Here is a 19,316-nt window from a genome sequence, read left to right on the forward strand (position 1 = left end):
CGGCGAGGAGTCCTGGAGCCCCCTCGCCGATTCCCCCATCTGCCCCCCTTTATCCCTGGTGTTACGCTGATTTCCTTCCCCAGCTGGTGAGCTGCCTCTCCCCCTGCTGGGCCCTTCTTCAGCATTGCTTGAGAGCCTAGCCTCCACCTCTGGCTCCGATGTCAGTTCCCTGACACTTATTAACATTAGTATATAAAAAAATGAAGGATGCAAACCTTCAAAAGAGTTTTAAAGACAATCTCGTGGTTGCTGGACAGAAAGTGGACATTTTTTGGGAAATTCCACTGAAATTGAGACTTAGAAGGATTAGATATAGGTTTTTAACAACGGCACTCAGGAGAGCTGACATCCGATATAAATGGGAATTCCCAGAAGGCATATCCTTCACATTTATGAAAAAGAGATACAGGCTAACATCGGAATTCCAAGCAAGAGAGTTCTTTGAAAAACACAAGAGAGACTTAGACCCAAAACAAGACAGGGGGGACCCAGTAGCAGAACAAAGAGCTGCTTTAGAGCAGCTAGCACTGGAAGGGGCAATGTCCAAAAAAACAGATATTGTAACTGACTCTGACAATGGCCAATCTTAAAATACTGAGTTGGAACGTTAACGGATTAAACTGTAAAGCCAAACGCCACACGGATTGAGCATGTAATAGCAAAGCAGAAATTAGATATAATCTGTCTCCAAGAAACACACATTGCAAAAAAAAACATTAAAGAGTCCTAATTAATAAAAAAGTAGGTATGGACTTCATCTCATTAGATAAAACAAAAAAGAGAGGAGTAGTTTTTTACATTAATCCTGCACTTGAACCCAAATTTATTCATAAGGATGAAAAAGGCAGAATTTTAGTAATACAAATTAAAATTCAGGGAGAGAAAGTGATATTGGTTGGCATTTATGTACCCAATGACAAAAAAGCAATCTTCTTAAAAAAATTAGAAACAGAACTACTCGAATTTGCAGATCAAAATATGATCTTAATGGGGGACCTAAATGGAATTCCATCTCTAGATAAAGATAGATCAGACAGGGGGAAAAGAGACAAAAGAAGGTAAACTACCAAAGACTTTTATTGATACGGCTCAAAATTTAAATTGGATAGATATATGGAGAACTAAACATATGTTTGATAAAAGTTCACTTATTATAGCCATGTGCATGCCCGTAGTTTGAAATAGACTCTGTGTGGATCTCTAAAGAATTGGAAACAAGAGTCAAAAAAATTGAAATTAATCCCAGAACCTTCTCAGATCCTAATTCCTTGATAATGGAATTGCAAAAAGAAAGTCAAATTTCATTTAGATGGAGATTAAATGATGATTTATTAAATGATCAAAAACTTTTGGAAAAATCGAAAAAGGCTCTGACTGATTATTTTGAAATAAACAGTCAAGGACAGACAAAATTACAGAGAGTCTGGGATGCAAGTAAGGCGATAATGAGAGGACTCTTTATACAACAAAATTCATATAAAAGGAAATTGAAAGTGAAAAATAATAATAATATCATAATAACAATAATTTATTATTTATACCCCACCCATCTGGCTGGGCTTCCCCAGCCACTCTGGGCGGCTTCCAACAAAACATTAAAATACCGTAATACCGTAATACATCAAACATTAAAAGCTTCACTAAATAGGGCTGCCTTCAGATGTCTTCTAAAAGAAAAAGGAGATCTTAGACGAAATTACAGAAAAGGAGAAACAACTGTCAAACAAAGCAAATAAAGAGGCAGTCAAACAAGCAATAAGAACTCTACAAATTCAATACTCAATGATAGTTAATGAGGAAATTAGGTGGAAAATAAAAAGAGTGAAACAAAAATATTTTGAGCATGCAAATAAACCAAGAAAATTGTTAGCTTGGCAGTTAAAAAAAATTGAACAGAGGAACTCCATAAATAAAATTAATATAAAAGGAAAGACCACAGACAAGCTGAAGGAAGTAAGAGAAGGATTTGTTAAATATTTTTCAAAACTGTACAGACAAGGGAAAGAAAAAATGTTTAGGATAAAAGAGTACATCAGAAGCAGTAATATGCCACATATAAAAGAGGAGCAAAGGAACATTCTTAATTCCCAGATCACAGCGCAAGTACTGCTAGAGGTAATAAAAGGGTCAAAAAATGGCAAGTCAACAGGCCCGGATGGACTTACGGCAAAATGTTACCAAAAAAAAGTGAACAATTAGTGAACCCTTTGAAAGATGTCATGAATGAGATATTGATTACAGGTGAAATTCCAGAAAAATGGAAAGAGGCCTATATTACAATAATTCCAAAACAAGATGCAGACTTGCTGCAAATTAAAAATTATAGGCCTATTTCTTTGTTAAACAACAATTACAAATTGTTTGCAAACATATTAGCTAATAAATTGAAAAAAATATTAAATGTGTATATACCTCAAGATCAGGCAGGGGTTCTTCCAGGTAGACAAATGAAGGCGAATATAAGGAATATCTTGAATATAATAGAATACCTGGAGGTTAAAAACGAAAAGAAAGCAGCAATGATGTTTATAGATGCTGAAAAAGCATTTGACTACGTCTCTTGGAAATTCATGACAAAGTTACTTGAAGAAATTAAATGCGGCCCTAAATTTTTTAAAGGAATATCAGCAATTTATTCAGAGCAAAAAACCAAATTAATTATGAATCAGGTGATAACGGATGAATGTAAGATACAAAAAGGAACCAGACGAAGTTGTCCATTATCACCATTATTGTTCATCCTGGTGCTGGAAGTACTTGCCAGAAATATAAGAGCAGATAAAGAGATCACAGGTGTAAAAACTGGGAAAAGTGAGTTTAAGTTAAAAGCATATGCAGATGATTTAGTGATAACAGTGGAAGAGCTTCACTCCCTAAAGTTTAGTGATAACAGTGGAAGAACTTCACTCCCTAATGTAATAGAAAAGATTCAGAAGTTTGGGGAAGTGGCAGGATTTGAGCTAAACAGGAATAAAACAAAATTATTAGTTAAAAATTTGAAGGATGAAGAAAAAAAGGAATTAGAGCAAAACATTGAGATAGAAGTCCATAAAAAGGTTAAATATTTAGGGATATGGTTAACATTGAGAAATATAAACATATACAAAGATAATTATGAAAAAATCTGGCTTGAGATAAAAAGAAATTTAGAAATATGGAGCAGAATGAATCTCTCATTGTTAGGAAAAATAGCAGCGGTTAAAATGAATGTGCTACCAAAAATGCTATTTCATTTTCAATCAGTCCCAGTAATTGTGAAAGATGATTGTTTTAAAAAATGGCAGAGAGAAATGTCTAAGTTTATCGGGGGCGGGGGGAAGGCTGTCAGGGAATTGGAGGCTGAGAAAGAGGTGAGGGGGGAGCAGAGAGGCACTTACAGAGAGCCTACGTCTTTAATCAGCAGTTATTCCTCCACGTCAGAGGAAGATGAGCCAGAAACGTCAGGAGACAATGATGTATGCAGATGAAAGCCACATAGATATGACGCAGCAGGAGCTTTTGGCTTTAAAGCAAGGCAGCTCTACCGTGAATAGTTACTGGTCAGAATTTGCTATGCTTGTGCACAAACTGGGATAGGAGTTGGAATCAGAGCCTGTGCAGGCTTTGTTTAAAGCTGGACTGAATGCTGAAGTTAAGGATGAGCTTGCCAGGGGCCCCCGTCCTAAGAACATGGATGAGTTAATGAAGGCTGCTTTAGCGGTGGGGCTAAGACAGGAAGCCAGGCTGCAGGAAAGAAAGCAGAACAAAGGCCGGCGTTTCCATGGTAACCAAATTCCTGAGATGCCGGCAGCTGCCTCTGAAGGTCAACAACAGCCAGAGCCCATGGAAATTGACTCAGCCCGCATGTGGGAAAGTGCAAAAGCCCAACGGCCAAGCGGCAAAGAGGGGAAGGACTGGCAGTCGGCCAAGAAATGTTTTCTCTGTCAGAAGCCTGGACACTTTGCCAGAGTGTGTCCGGAGCTTCGTAACTGGCAGGGAATGGTGGGGGCCACCCCACAGGCAGAAGAGGAGGGACCCCAGATTTCGGGAAATGGGGAAGCCTGGCTGGTGGTGAACCGGGGCAACAGCCAGGCGGTGGCAACAGCGAAAGCCCCCGGCCAGGACACCCTAAAGCAAGTATAGTGTTGAAGGTGGTGCTAGAACTCCCGAACGGCCACGCAGTGGAGGAATTTGCTTTGGTGGACTCAGGAGCCAGTGCCTCGTTTTTCAGCAAGGAGTTTGCAGCGCAGCACCAACTTAACCTGAGGCCTTTGGATTTTCCGCTGCAAGTCACTACAATTGATGGGAGAGAACGGTTGGGAGGGTAAGTGACTCATCAGACACCTCCCATGAGGATGCGGGTGTCGACTCACTCCGAGATCATCGCCTTTCATGTGGCCACATTGGCGGGTCCGCCCATCATACTGGGCATGAGCTGGTTGGCCTTGCACGATCCGGTGGTCTCCTGGCATCAGCTGTCCCTGACGTTCGGGTCAGCGCACTGCATGGAGAACTGCCTGGGCCTAGAGCAACCTCGGCAGTTGGAGGCCAGGATGGCAGCAGCATGCAGAGCAGGGACGACTGAAATCCCTCCGCAATACCGGGACCTACAGGAGGTGTTCAGCGAGAAGGAGGCTGACACATTGCCCCAGCACCAACCATATGATTGCCAGATCAATCTGACCCCGGGGGCCACACTGCCGGTGGGGAAGCTCTACTCCATGTCGGAGCGAGAGATCAAGGACCTGAGGGACTTTATTGAGAAAAATCTAAAAAGGGGATTCATCAGAGAGTCCAAAGCGGCAGGGGGAGAGCCCTGTGTTCTTCGTGGACAAGAAATCGACTAACGAGAAGAGATTGGTAGTTGATTTTCGCGTTCTGAACAGCCTGACGGAACCTGTGGCCTTCCCGATGCCAAGAATCTACGATGTTCTGGCCAGGATGTGGAAGGGGAAGATTTTCACCAAGCTGGACCTCCGGGGGGCGTACAACCTCATCAGAGTGTGAGAGGGTGACGAGTGGAAGACCACCATGTTCACCCCGCTGGGGGCATTTGAGTATCTCGTCATGCCGTTCGGCTTGCAGTGTGGAAGCCCCTGTTTCCAGGCCTTCATGCATCATGTGCTAGGGCCGTTGCTGTACCGTAACTGCGTCTGCTTTTTGGACGATGTGCTGGTGTACTCAGACAACGAGGAACAGCATGTAAAAGATGTGCGTCAAGTCCTGAGCAGACTCAAGGCGCATCGGTTGTCGGTGAAGCTGGAGAAGTGTCAGTTCCACGCGAAGGAGGTCGAGTTCCTGGGTTACAGGCTGTCGGACAAGGGCGTGGCCATGGATCCGGAGAAGGTGAAAGCTGTGGTTGAATGGGAGAGCCCCAAGACCAGGAAGGATGTTCAACGTTTCCTGGGCTTCAGCAACTTCTACAGGAAGTTCATCAAGAACTTCGCTAAGCTGACAGCACCCATAACGGACTGTCTTAGCGCTAAGAAGAAGTTTTATTGGACAGAGGAGGCGCAAAGGGGGTTTGAGGCGCTTAAGAGGGTATTCGCATCGGAGGAGCAGCTGTCAACCCCGAGTGACTGCTGCGAGTTGAGACAGATGCCTCTGATCGGGCGATAGGGGCGGTGTTGCTGCAACCAGATGAAAAGGGGGAGTGGCGGCCGTGTGCTTTTTTTTCTCGGAAGCTGAAAAAATCAGAGGAGAACTGCACTATCTACAACAAAGAATTGCTTGCGATCATCACTGCGTTCAAGCAATGGCGGCATTTCCTGATTGGGGCGAGGCACCAAATTTTGGTGTGCACGGACCACAAGAACTTGGAGTACTGGTGTACGGCGCGGGTGCTGTGCCAGAGGCAGATACGCTGGGCGGAGTTTTTTGCCAACTTTAACTTTAAGATTCAATATGTGCCAGGGGAGCAGAATGCGAGGGCGGATGCGCTGTCTCGCAAACCAGAGTACCTGGCAGAGGAAGGGCCTCCGGTCGCCAGATTAATGTTCCCCAAGAACAAGTGGACTTGTGGGGGAGCGTTGGTGAAGGACGACGAACTGATGCAGCTGCTCAGAGACGATGACTTTGCAAGGCGAAAGATGGGCGAGTTAAGGCAAAAGGGGGGTGCCAAGGGTGGTTTCAAGGTGAAAGGGGGCTGCTGTACTATCGGGGGGGGGGCTTTGTACGTGCCAGGTGAAACCCTTAGGGCCAGAGTCCTTAAGCAACTTTACGACAGCTGCATGGCAGGGCATTTTGGGCAACAGAAAACCATGCTACTGGTCACCCGGGAATTTTGGTGGCCCAAAGTGAGGGAGGATGTAAGGGAACATGTGAATGGGTGTGACACATGCCAAAGGGCCAAGGGGGTAAGGGCGGCCCCAGCAGGGTTGTTGGAACCTCTGCCCACACCAGGAAAGCCATGGGAGGTGGTAGCGGTGGATTTCATCACTGATCTGCCTAAGTCTAAGGGTAAGACAGCAATCATGGTGGTAGTGGATCTCCTAAGCAAAATGTGTCATTTTGTGGCATGCTCCCATGCCGTTTAGGTTACATGGGATACCTGCCCGGGTGGTTTCGGATAGGGGGACTAAATTCACCTCACGGTTTGAGCGCAAGCTCATGGGTTTGTTGCAAGTAGAGGTGAGTTTCACGACGGCGAGGCACCCTGAAACCAATGGGCAGGCGGAGAGAGCCAATGCAGTTTTGCAGCAGTATTTGCAGTGCTATGTCAGTCAGAGACAGAATGACTGGGTGGACAAACTAGCTTTAGCCGAGTTTGCTTACAATAACGCGGAGAACGTATCCACAGGGATGACTCCGTTCTTTGCTAATCATGGGTGTCACCCCAGGGCGTTTCCGGGGAGGGGGGAGGAGTCGTGGAGTGTGCCTGCAGCGGAACAGTTTGCGGAGGAAATGGAGGCAATCCACCAACAGCTCCAGTTGAACTTGGAAAGGGCTAAGGAGGTCTACAAAAGGGAGGCCGACAAGCATCGGCGACCAGGGGAGGTCATCCGGGTTGGGGACAAGGTGTGGTTGTCCACGCAAGGGTTGCCCTGGAAAGGAGGGTGCAAGAAGCTTAAACCCTGGAGAGTGGGGCCTTTTGAGGTGATCCAGCAGGTCAATCCGGTGGCATTTAAATTAAGGTTGCCTGAGAGTATGAGGATACATCCGGTATTTCACAGGTCACTGATGTCGCCCTACAGGGAAGGGGGAATGAGGCAGGGTAGTGGGGAAGGGGAACTCCCACCACCCAAAGTGGAGGAAAGGGAGCAGTGCAACGAGGTGACGGAAATACTGGATTCTCACTGGAATGGGGAACAGTTAGAGTATCTGGTGGCGTGGGAAGGGGCCCCTAGTTCTGAGAATACCTGGGTCCCGGAGAGTTGTGTCACTGACGAATATCTGGTGGAGGAGTTCCACAATTTCTTCCCTGACAAACCCGAACCTCGGGGTAGATTTTTTCAACAGGTGTTCGGGCCAATGGACGATGAAGAGGACTTCGAGGGATTCCCACCATCTGACGTGGAGGAAGAAGAAGAGGAAGACGTCTATTGGGAAAGACAGGGTTTGAGGGAGGATTGGAGGAAGGTTTTTGAAGATACGGATGAGGAGGAGGGAAGTTTTCCAGGTTTCACCCCCGCCACTCCAGAGAAGGGAGAATCGGGAACGGTTGATTCTCCTGAGCGGGAGGGGGCCTTTGGGGAGGGGGTGGATGTCAGGGAATTGGAGGCTGAAAAAGAGGTGAGGGGGGAGCAGAGAGGCACTTACAGAGAGCCTACGTCTTTAATCAGCAGCTATTCCTCCACGTCAGAGGAAGATGAGCCAGAAACGTCAAGAGACAATGAAACTGGGAGGGGTGAGCCAGTGCTGGGGACCAACCACTCACGGAGCAGAGGAAAGAGGAGGGCGGGACTCCGGAAATGGGTCTGCTGGGCGCGGCGAAAGAAAAGATCAGACGATCCAACTGACTCATAAAGATGGAGTGTATCTTTTGAACTCTTGTAAATACTTTGAAGCTTTGCAATAAATCAGTGTACAGAGATGGCTGTTTGCCCGGAGTTTTATCTCAGCTAGCTTGTCAGCACTTCCCTCACAGCGGCCAAGGATAAAACATAAGATACTTACTGATATAAAAGACAGAGGCGGTTTTGCTCTCCCAGATCTTAAATTATATTATGAAGCGGCTTGCCTGGTATGGATCAGGGACTGGCTGAAGTTGGAAAAGCAAGAAGCATTAGAATTGGAAGGACATGATAATAGATTTGGCTGGCACGCATACCTATGGTATGGAAAAGGGAAGGTACACAAAAGTTTTTATAATCACATAATCAGGAAGTCATTAATAAGAGCATGGGAAAGATATAAAGATTTGTTAGAACAGAAGACTCCTTGGTGGCTTTCACCACATGAAGCTTTACTGCTCAAACCACTTGGAAAGAAAGGAAAGTGGCTTACGTACGCTGATTTGCTAAAGGATCAAGAAGGAAAATGGAAATTAAGAGATTATGAGGAAATAAAAGACCATTTTCAGAGCTGGTTACATTATTGGCAACTACATGAAATATACAAAGATGACAATAAGAAAGGATTCAGTTATACGACTTCCAGATTTCAAAAGGAAGTCGTAGAAGGGAAGGTGAAGCTGCTGAAAGGTGCGTATAGTATTCTGCTAGAATGGGATACAAAAGACGAAGAGGTGAAATCAGTTATGATTAAATGGAGTCATAACATAATGTTTGAAGACTGGGAAAGGTTGTGGAAAACTGACTTACAATTTACAGATTGCTCCTTGCTGAAAGAAAATTATATGAAAATGATGTATAGATGGTATATAACACCAGTGCAGATAGGAAGAATGTACAAAACCGGTTCAAACATGTGTTGGAGATGTAAGGAAAAAGAAGGGACTTTTTATCACATGCGGTGGGACTGCAGTAAGATTAGAAAATTTTGGGAAATGATATATAATGAGTTGAAAAAAATGTTCCAATTAACATTTGTCAAAAAACCTGAAGCATTTTTGTTAGGGATTGTTGGGAAAGACCTGCCAAAGAAATTTAAGAATATTTTTATGTATGCAACAACTGCGGCAAGAGTCTTAATAGCACAAGGATGGGAGAATGAAGAAACCCTGACTAAAGTACTGTGGCAAGAAAAATTGATGGACTACGCGGAGTTGGCGAAATTGACATACAAATTGCGGGACAAGGACAACTGTGATTTTAAAGAAGAATGGGAACTTTTTACAAAGTATTTAAAGAAACAGCAAAATGAATTGGACTCCTTGGCAGGTTTTGAATAAACACTCACAAATTTATTATTAATAACACAGAGACAGATAAGTTAAGGATCTTTACAATTTTACAATATGCAGAGAATTATAAGTATGGACTTCCGGATCAGCGCCATTAGCGAACGGGGAATTCTCTTCACACGGAGGGAATCGGCTCCGCGAAAATCGGGTCCTGAACGCTGCGGCGAAGCGGGGACCCATAGAAATCGCAGGCGCTGAAGCCTGCGAACGTGGAGACTCGGCGGGCACCCTTTAGCGCCCCCCCAAATCGCGAGGAAGCCTTGTTTTTTGAGGCTTTGGAGCGGAACGGGGGAGAGGCGCGGTGCTGTGAGTTGATTGCTGCTTTCGCGGAGTGAAGCCGTGTTGCCGTTGCTGGAGAGCGCTGATTTCTTCCTGGAACATTCGGACTAAAAGACTGATCGTGAGTAGGAGAAATTGGATCTAAAAGCTTATGAATTGGACTAAAATTTGAAAGGGAAAAGGCTTTAATTGGAACAAAAACAAGGACTAAAATTGGCTACCGCGGTGGGAAGTGAAAACAGGAAGTCCGCTTCCCGCCTTGTAAATAGTGTAAAGCATAGAGACTTTGAGCTAAACGTTGGAAACTGATTTGAAAAGAGCTGTTTCCCGACCTGAGAACTTTTGGTGAATCTACCCTTCTGAGAATAAGAAAGGAAGGGGTTTGTTTTTTCTGGACTGTATAAATGTTTAAAGAGCGATTTGCCAGTGAGATGTCTCAGCTGTCAAAATCTGTCAAAGCCAACTGCCGACAGTAAGGTGGATATATTGTGGCCAGCCTCGCTGGAAAAATAATTGGAAAGTTACATTTTGGAACTGTATCTCGATCTTTGTTTATACTTAGTTTCTCTTTCCTTTCTTGTTATTCAATAAGGAAAGTGACTAGTTTGGATGGTGGTAACAGTGTCCACCTAGTGGGACTCCCTGAAATTGCAGCAAAGGAATTTTCCACTGGTAAACAGGAACAGCATATTTGAAAACGGCCTTGACCTTCACATTGTTATGGCAGATGGCAGAGAGAAATTAGACCCGTCAGTTTTGAGATCTGGGAAACCTTGGGGGCATCGAAGGCAATCATCTGCCGGCTTGCCTACGACAGCAACACAAGTTAAGTCCAGTGGAATGTCTGAAGAAATTCTAGCCAGTGCCCTGGCCAAGATTAATGAAACTTTACAACAACATAGCACAAAGGTCGATGAGACGAATAAAAAGGTTGAAGAAACGAACAAGAAAGTTGACACTGCAAATAAAAAAATCGACTTAAATACAGAAACATTAGATAACTTGGGGAAAAAGGTAAATAGTAATACAGAATCCATTCAGAGACTATTGCAGGAGTCAAAGTCTATACATTGTGAGGGCCTTCAGATTGGGAAAAGGAGGAAAAAAGATTAAAATAAGGGACTGTTTGATTACCCTCCGATCCAAAGAAGAGAGGGATAAAATTTTGGGTTTGCATTATGAGAAACCTTTGACAATTCTGCAATCAAAAGTGGAAATCTTTAAAGACATACCAAAACACCTCTTGGATTTAAGACAAGACTTTGGAGACTTGGTGGCCCTGTTGAGAAAAAATAAGATCCTTTTCAGGTGGGAATTTCCTCAAGGCCTATCCTTTAGCTTTAAAGGAAGAAAGACAAAGATAAGATCAGTGGAGGAAAAGAACAAGTTCTTGAGCGCATACGAAGAAGATCTACAGAAAGGATTGGGAAAAGAGCCTGTTGTACCGGATAAGAGTTTGCAAAAAAAAGTGAAACCAACGCCATCGACAGACATAGACAAACTTCTTGGGGCTGTTGGGGGAGAAGGAGAGTAAGTACAAAATGACACTGCAAGTATTAAGTTGGAACATTAATGGCTTAAATTCTTCGGAAAAAAGGGGGAGAGTATTTCATATATTAAAAAAAGAACATTTGGACTTGATTTGTTTACAAGAAACGCATGTGACAAGGCTACATCGGAAAATTTTGATTAATAAAAGATTGGGAGAAGAATTTATTTCATCGGACAATGTGAAAAAAAGAGGAGTAGTACTCTATGCAAAGGAAAGCCTGTCACCAAAATTTTTATTTAAAGATGATCAAGGAAGATATATAGCAATTGAAATTCAGCTTCATGGTCAGAAGTTTCTGATATTAGGTGTTTATGCGCCAAATGAGGGAAAATCAGAATTCTTAAAAAAACTGCATGAAACCCTATTGGACTATTTGGATTACAATATAATTTTGATGGGAGACATGAATGGAGTAGTGTCTACAAACATGGATAAAGCCCAAAGACAAACGGTGACGAAAGATGGCAGACTACCAAAGACATTTTTTGAAATGACTGACAATATGGACCTTGTGGATATTTGGAGAATAAAGAACCCCTTGGAAAGAGAAGGAACCTTCTTCTCTGAAGCAAAAATGACATGGACAAGAATAGACCAAATTTGGATAACCAGGGGACTGGCCCCTAAGACAAAAAAAGCGGTAATTTGTCCTAAAATCTGCTCTGACCATAACCCAGTAAAGATGGAAATGATATTAACGCCAATTGGAGCTTTCAGTTGGAGGATGAATGACTCCTTGCTTAGGAATGAGGAAATTATTAAAAAGGCCCAGAAAAACCTGAGAGACTACTTTGAGATAAATATGAACACTACGACTGAGAAAAGAGTGATTTGGGATGCAAGCAAAGCGGTGATGAGAGGATTTTTGATACAACAAAATGCAATTAGGAAAAGACACCAAAATGAGAAGAGAGAAAAATTTTTGGAGAAAATTAAGGATGGAGAAAAAAGACTGAGGGCAAAACCGAATTCACAGGAGATTCTAAAAGAGATAAAGCTATACCAAGTACAATATATGAAACTGATGAATCAGGAAATAGAATGGAAGATTAAACAGATGAGACAAAAGACATTTGAATCGGCAAATAAGTGTGGGAAATTATTGGCATGGCAAATGAAAAAAAGACAAAAGCTTAATACTATCACGAATTTGGTAGTAGAAGGGAAGAACATACAGAATCCTGGGGAGATCCGAAAGTGTTTCCAGAAGTACTTCAAACAGTTATATACGCAGGAGATCCAGAAAGAAATAGACATTGATCGGTTCTTGAAAATAAATGGATTACAAAAAGTATCTCAAGAGAGTAAATCAATATTAAACTCTACAATATCTGATCAAGAGGTGGAAGGAGCTATTCAGGACATGAAATTGGGCAAATCTCCAGGGCCAGATGGCCTGACTGCAAAGTATTATAAATCTTTGAAAGAATGGTTAATGCAGCCTTTGAAAGAAGTTTGCAATGAAATACTACGGGGAGGAAAGGCACCCGAGTCGTGGAAAGAAGCATATATTACACTCATACCGAAAACAGAAGTGGAAAAGACACAGCTGAAGAACTACCGTCCCATATCCCTACTTAACGTGGATTACAAAATTTTTGCAGAAATTATGGCTAAAAGATTAAAAAATGTATTGGTGAAAGAAATTCATAAAGACCAAGCGGGCTTTCTCCCGGGGAGACATTTGTCAGACAATACGAGGAATATTATTAATATTTTAGAAAAATTGCAAGTTAATATTAATACTAAAGCAGTTTTAATATTTGTGGACGCGGAGAAAGCCTTTGATAATATTTCTTGGAATTTTATGAAGAAAAATCTGCAGGGGATGGGGGTAGGGCAAAGTTTTGAAAACGGTATAGGTGCAATTTATTCGGAACAAAAAGCTAAGTTGATTGTAAATAACGTAGTTACAGAAGAATTTAAGATAGAGAAAGGAACAAGACAGGGTTGCCCAATCTCCCCGCTGCTTTTTATATCGGTCCTGGAGGTTTTGCTTAACATGATCAGGAAAGACCAATTGGTCAAAGGTATACAACTCGGAGCTAAACAGTACAAATTGAAAGCTTTTGCTGATGATTTAGTTTTGACACTACAGGAGCCAGAATCCAGTACAAAAAGAGTATTGCAATTAATTCAAGAATTTGGTCAAGTAGCAGGTTTTAAATTGAATAAGATGAAAACTAAGGTATTAGAGAAAAATCTTACAGAGATTGAGAAAGAGAGGTTTCAGAAGGAGACAGGATTAACATTAGTTAAGAAAGTGAAATATTTAGGGGTTCATATGACTGCTAAAAATGTGAATTTGTTTAAAGATAATTATGAAAAATGTTGGTTAGAAGTAAAGAAGGATTTGGAAATATGGTCAAAATTGAAGTTATCATTGTTGGGCCGAATTGCTGCGATAAAGATGAATGTATTGCCTAGGATGTTGTTTCTGTTTCAAACACTACAGATTTTGGACAAAATGGACTGTTTCAAGAAATGGCAGAGAGATATTTCGAGATTTGTATGGCAGGGCAAAAAGCCAAGAATAAAATTTAAGATTTTAACTGATGCTAAAGAAAGAGGTGGATTTGCCCTGCCAGACCTTAAACTTTATTATGAATCAGCCGCATTTTGCTGGCTGAAAGATTGGCTGCTTCTTGAAAACACGGACATTTTGGACTTAGAAGGTTTTGACAATGTTTTTGGATGGCATGCATACTTATGGTATGACAAGGTTAAAGCGCATAAGGCCTTCAAGAACCATATTGTCAGGAAAGCACTGTTTAATGTTTGGGTGAGATATAAGGATTTGTTGGAAAGTAAAGCACCAAGGTGGCTGTCACCAATGGAGGCTAAGGCTTTGAAAAAACCCAATATGGAGACAAACTGGCCAAAATATTGTGAAATTTTAGAACAAGTTGGAGACAAACTAAAGCTGCAGAGTTTTGACAAACTAAAAACCAAAGTTCGAGACTGGCTTAATTATTATCAAATAAGGGAGGCCTTTAATTCAGATAAAAAGATTGGTTTCCAGGAGGAAAAATCCAAATTGGAAACTGAATTGTTAGATCCTAAAACTAAGAATTTGTCAAGAATGTATAATTTGTTGCTGAAATGGAATACACAGGATGAAACGGTTAAATCTGTTATGATTAAATGGGCACAAGATTTCGGACATAATATTATGTTTGCTGACTGGGAACGGTTATGGACCACAGGTATGAAATTTACGGCTTGTAATGCCTTAAGAGAAAATATAATGAAAATGATCTACAGGTGGTACTTAACTCCAGTCAAGCTAGCAAAAATCTATCATTTGCCCGATAATAAATGTTGGAAATGTAGAGAAAATGAAGGTACATTTTTTCACCTTTGGTGGACGTGCCCAAAGATCAAGGCCTTCTGGGAAATGATATATAATGAATTAAAAAAGGTATTGAAATATACTTTTCTGAAGAAACCAGAGGCCTTCCTCCTGGGCATGGTCGGCCAATTGGTGCGAAGGGAAGATAGAACTTTTTTCATGTATGCGACAGCAGCAGCAAGAATACTCATTGGGAAGTACTGGAAGACACAAGAATTGCCTACCCGAGAAGAATGGCAGATGAAAGTGATGGACTATATGGAATTGGCTGAGATGACCGGTAGAATTCGAGACCAGGGAGAAGGGTCGATGGAAGAAGACTGGAAAAAAATTAAAATATATCTTCAAAAATATTGCAATATAAAAGAATGTTAGAAAGAGGTTGGAAAAAAGAATATTAGGTCGTTTTGGCAGATATGATATAATGGATTAAGTAAAAATGAGGTATGGAAATTGATGAAATAGAGGAGGAATAATTACATTATTGAACGTTAAAATAAGTAAATGAAAAGAAGGTTAGAAGGATCTGCTGGAAATACGATTTGAACTAGAATACAAAGTTGGGAGGTGAGAGGAGGTCATGGAAATAAGTAAAGGGAAAAAAGGTTAGGTAAAGGTTTAGTTTGTTTTTTGTTTTATTTTAATGCAATGCATCTTTATATTTTTTGTTAAGTCTTTTTTATATTCTATTTTATTGTTTGTTTTTTGTTATATGCTTATTTTCTCTTGTATGGTTTTTCTTTTCTTTTTTGTAATCCTAAACTTGGAATAAATATCATTATAAAAAAAAAAAAAAGAGAATTATAAGTATGGAAAAACCAGAGAGAGGAGCTGAGGGAAGTCCGGGGGAGGGGAGGGGGGTTTCTTTTGGGGGAGGGGGGAGGGAAAAAACTAGGGGGGGACTTTTGGATGATATGTTTTATTGATATTATGTTGTTATGCTTAATAAAACTTTAAAAAACAAAACAAAAGCAGAATGTTGAGGAACCATTACTCTTTGGGTTCGGTCAGTCAACCAGCTACAGATCCACCTAACAGTTCCCCCATTCAACCCACATTTTACCAGCTTCCTCACAATAATATTGTTACAAAAGCCCAGCACCTGTCCCTCTCTCTGCCAAGCTGCGGCAAGAGTGCATGGGATCTCAGGTGCCCACACAGGGTCTGTGTCCCTTTGGAGAACAGAATACACAGCGGAGGCTGTTGTGCTTTAAGAAATAGGGTTTATTCACCTATTTACACCTTCCATTAGAATGGAGGGGGTCCAGATCTTACAGCATGGTCCACAGTAGTGCAGGCAGTCCTTCCTTCACCCCTGCCAAGATGGATCCTCCCCCTTTCTTCTTCTTTCTTCTTCCCATAAGTCCCTTGCCTGGTCCCAGAGCAGTTACCCTGGCAACCTTCCAAATCTCTAGTCTCTGGTCACATCTGGGACAAGGAGTTGTTGATGACCATCTATGCTAACAGCTCTGCTCTTCCCTCAGCCAGCCAGACTGGTTTGTGTAAGTGTTATGTACTGAGTTGAATAGGATCCAAACTGCAGCAGTCTGATTGGTCCTAGAACAATAGGATCCAAAATGCAGCAGTCTGATTGGTCCTAGAACAATGCAGCAGTATGATTGGTCGGCAGAAGCCACCCAATCCAGCTCCAGATAGAAGTGAATCCACAACCTGATTGGCCTACAGGAGAATTCCGGAATAAGCCAATCACGTGCAGCCCATTGTGTAAATAATGTATATAAAGCAGATACTTTGAGGGGACTTTCATTTCCCTCCTCACCACTATGAGCTGAATAAAGAGCATGAAATCCACTCTCGACTCTGAGTATATTTCACTGGCGACGAGGATGGGATCCCACTGAGCTGACTGCCACACACAGCACCTCAGCACTGCCACCTGCCGCACCGCTGCCTCGCACCGTGTATCCAGGCTTCAGCTCCGGGACCCAAGGAACTCAGAATGGCAACCGACAGCAGCTTCTCGCCGTTCAACCCAGCATCCGGAGACTGGGAAGCGTATGCCTCCTGTTTCACCTTCCTCCTAGAAGCCAAAGGGGTCACCGACGAAGAGGATGCCAAGAAGAGGGCGATATTCTTCAGCTTCTGCGGAGAGGAGACGTTTGAAATCGCCCGGGCTCTCCTTGCGCCTGAAGACGTCGCTACTGTTCCATACAAAACAATAATGGAACGGCTGAAGGGGCACTTTTCGCCGCAGCCCTCAGTGGTGGCTCGTCGAAATGCCTTCTACGCAAAATGGCAAGCCCCTGGGGAAACCATAACTGGGTTTGTGACCTCTCTCCGCCAAGCCGCCCAGTTTTGCAACTTCTCAGAATTGGAGAACATGCTTCGTGACCGCCTCGTCGGTGGCTTGAAGGATGAGAAGCTGCAACGACGCCTCTACGCTAAGAAGGACCTAATGTTCCATGTTGCTCTGGAGGAGGCCCTGGCAACAGAAGCTGCCGAGAGGTCGACGCAAGAGGCACGGCCAAGCCTGCTGTCCCAACCGAGGGTCCACCACAAAGGACGACTCAGGATCTGACAGGGAGGAGGTGCACCGAGTACAGCAGTGCACTCAAGCAGCGCACAGACCACAGCTGCCTCGACGAGAAGGAGGAAACTGCGCAAGCTGCGGGGAGAGTCACGAGAGGAGGACCTGCCGTTTCCGCAATGCAGAGTGCAGGCAGTGGGGAAAATTGGGACACATCGCCCAGGTGTGTCGGGCTCGGCCCACCCGACGCCAGGCATCAGATGACCGATCCAAGAGCCCCAGGTCCCAGGGCCCAACACACCAAGGCAACTCGACGGAGCTCACAGACTTCCAGGTATACCAGTTGCCCCACCCCAACGTAGAGAAAATTTATGTAGAGGTACAGATAGAGGGGGCCCCGTGCCGCATGGAGCTTGACACGGGTTCAACTCTATCCATAATCTCGGCAAGGATCTTAAGGAAACTGTGTCCTAGTGGGGGTCCCAAACTCAGGCCGGCCCCATTCACCCTCCGGGACTTCCAGAAACGTAAGGTCCCCAGAATGGAGATGGGGACCTTCAGGGTGCAATATCGAGGGTGGACGCAGCAACTGGACTTGCTTGTGGTCAAGGGCCCCTACATTAGCTTACTGGGATTGGCATGGTTTGGACCACTGGGGCTAGCCGTCACCGGGGTGAACCACACTAGCTTACAAGTGGACGTGGACGCCATATGCAAGGAATTTCCGGGGGTTTTCGATGGGAAATTGGGACAGTATACGGGCCCCCCATTGCCCTACAGCTTGACCCCGCAGTACAACCTATCAGGCTCAAGGCCCGCCGGGTCCCGTTCACCCTGAAACCCCGTATAGACAAGGAATTGGACCGGCTCGTGGAGCAAGGAGTGCTGGAGCCGGTGCCTAATGCCCCCTGGGAAACCCCAATCGTCACACCCATCAAGCCTAATGGTTCGGTCCGCATCTGCGCAGACTACAAATGTACCATAAACAAGGCCCTCATGGCCCACGCATACCCAATGCCAGTGGTCAGCCATGTCCTTGCCACCCTGGCTGGGTCAAAATTTTTTGGCAAGCTGGACTTGGCCCAAGCATATCAACAGCTGCCAGTAGATGAGGCCACAGCAGAGGCACAGACGATTGTGACACACAGAGGAACGTTCAGGGTAAAGCGGCTGCAATTCGGTGTCAGCGTGGCACCAGGCATATTCCAGAAAGACTCTCCTCCCTGGAAGAGAGGGGAGTGGTTGTGGGCGGGAGCCCGAGCACCGCCCCTAGCAGGGGGCGGTTGCCCCCTGCCTCCACCTCACCTGGCTGGTGCCCACGCCCCCTCTGCAGGCATCCAACCAGGTGCCTCGGAGGGGGCGTGTTCAGCAGCCTTATGCTGCGGTGCCAGCCTCTCCCTGGCCTCATTCTTCGCCGTCGTCTCGTCGCGAGTCGGGCCCACACCAGAGGAGTTTGAGGACCGCCTCCGCACCGTTCTGCACTGTTTCCAGACGGCGGGTCTCAAGGTGAAGTGGGAAAAATGTCTACTAGGAGTGCCTCAGGTGGACTTTCTGGGATTTATGGTGGATGCAGAAGGGGTCCACCTGACTGGGGACAAGGTACGGGCCATTTGTGATGCCCCAGCGCCCAAGAGCAAGACTGAACTTCAGGCCTTCTTGGGACTATTGAACTTTTACCATTCCTTCCTTCCCCACAAGGCGGCGGTAGCGGAGCCCCTACATAGACTCCTGGACAAGCGGGCCCCTTGGGTGTGGGGCCAGCGCCAGGAGGCAGCATTCCAGGCAGTCAAGGACTTGCTTGTCTCAAATTCGGTCTTGGCACACTTCAACGAGAGGCTGTCGGTGGTGCTAGCATGCGACGCCTCGCCCTATGGCATCGGCGCTGTCCTGGGATACCAACTCCCGGATGGAAAAGAGGTACCTACCGGTGGCATACTTTGCCCAGACACTCAACGCAACCGAGCGGAACTACTTGCAAACCGACAAGGAGGGTCTGGCAATCGTGAAGGGAGTAAAAAAATTCCATGATTTCTTGTACCGTGGTGACTGACCACAAGCCGTTGCTTGGTTTGTTTGCCCCCGAAAAGCAGACCCCCCCAGTGCTGTCTCCTCGCGTCCTCAGGTGGTCAATTTTCCTTGCCAGCTACCAGTATGCACTGATTCACCGCCCTGGGAAGGCGATGGGCCATGCAGACACCCTCAGCAGGCTACCACTACCGGAAACAGGCCCCGACCCAGCACCTGCACAAGAGATTATGAGCCTGGAGCTGCTTCCCGACCGCCCCATTCAGGCACAAGAAGTTGCACACCATTCCAAGAAAGATAGGGTCATCTCCCGGGTCCTGGACTGGGTGTGGAGGGG

This window comes from Podarcis pityusensis (assembly GCF_964106645.2).
Source record: "Podarcis pityusensis genome assembly, chromosome: W".
Classification (NCBI taxonomy): Eukaryota; Metazoa; Chordata; class Lepidosauria; order Squamata; family Lacertidae; genus Podarcis; species Podarcis pityusensis.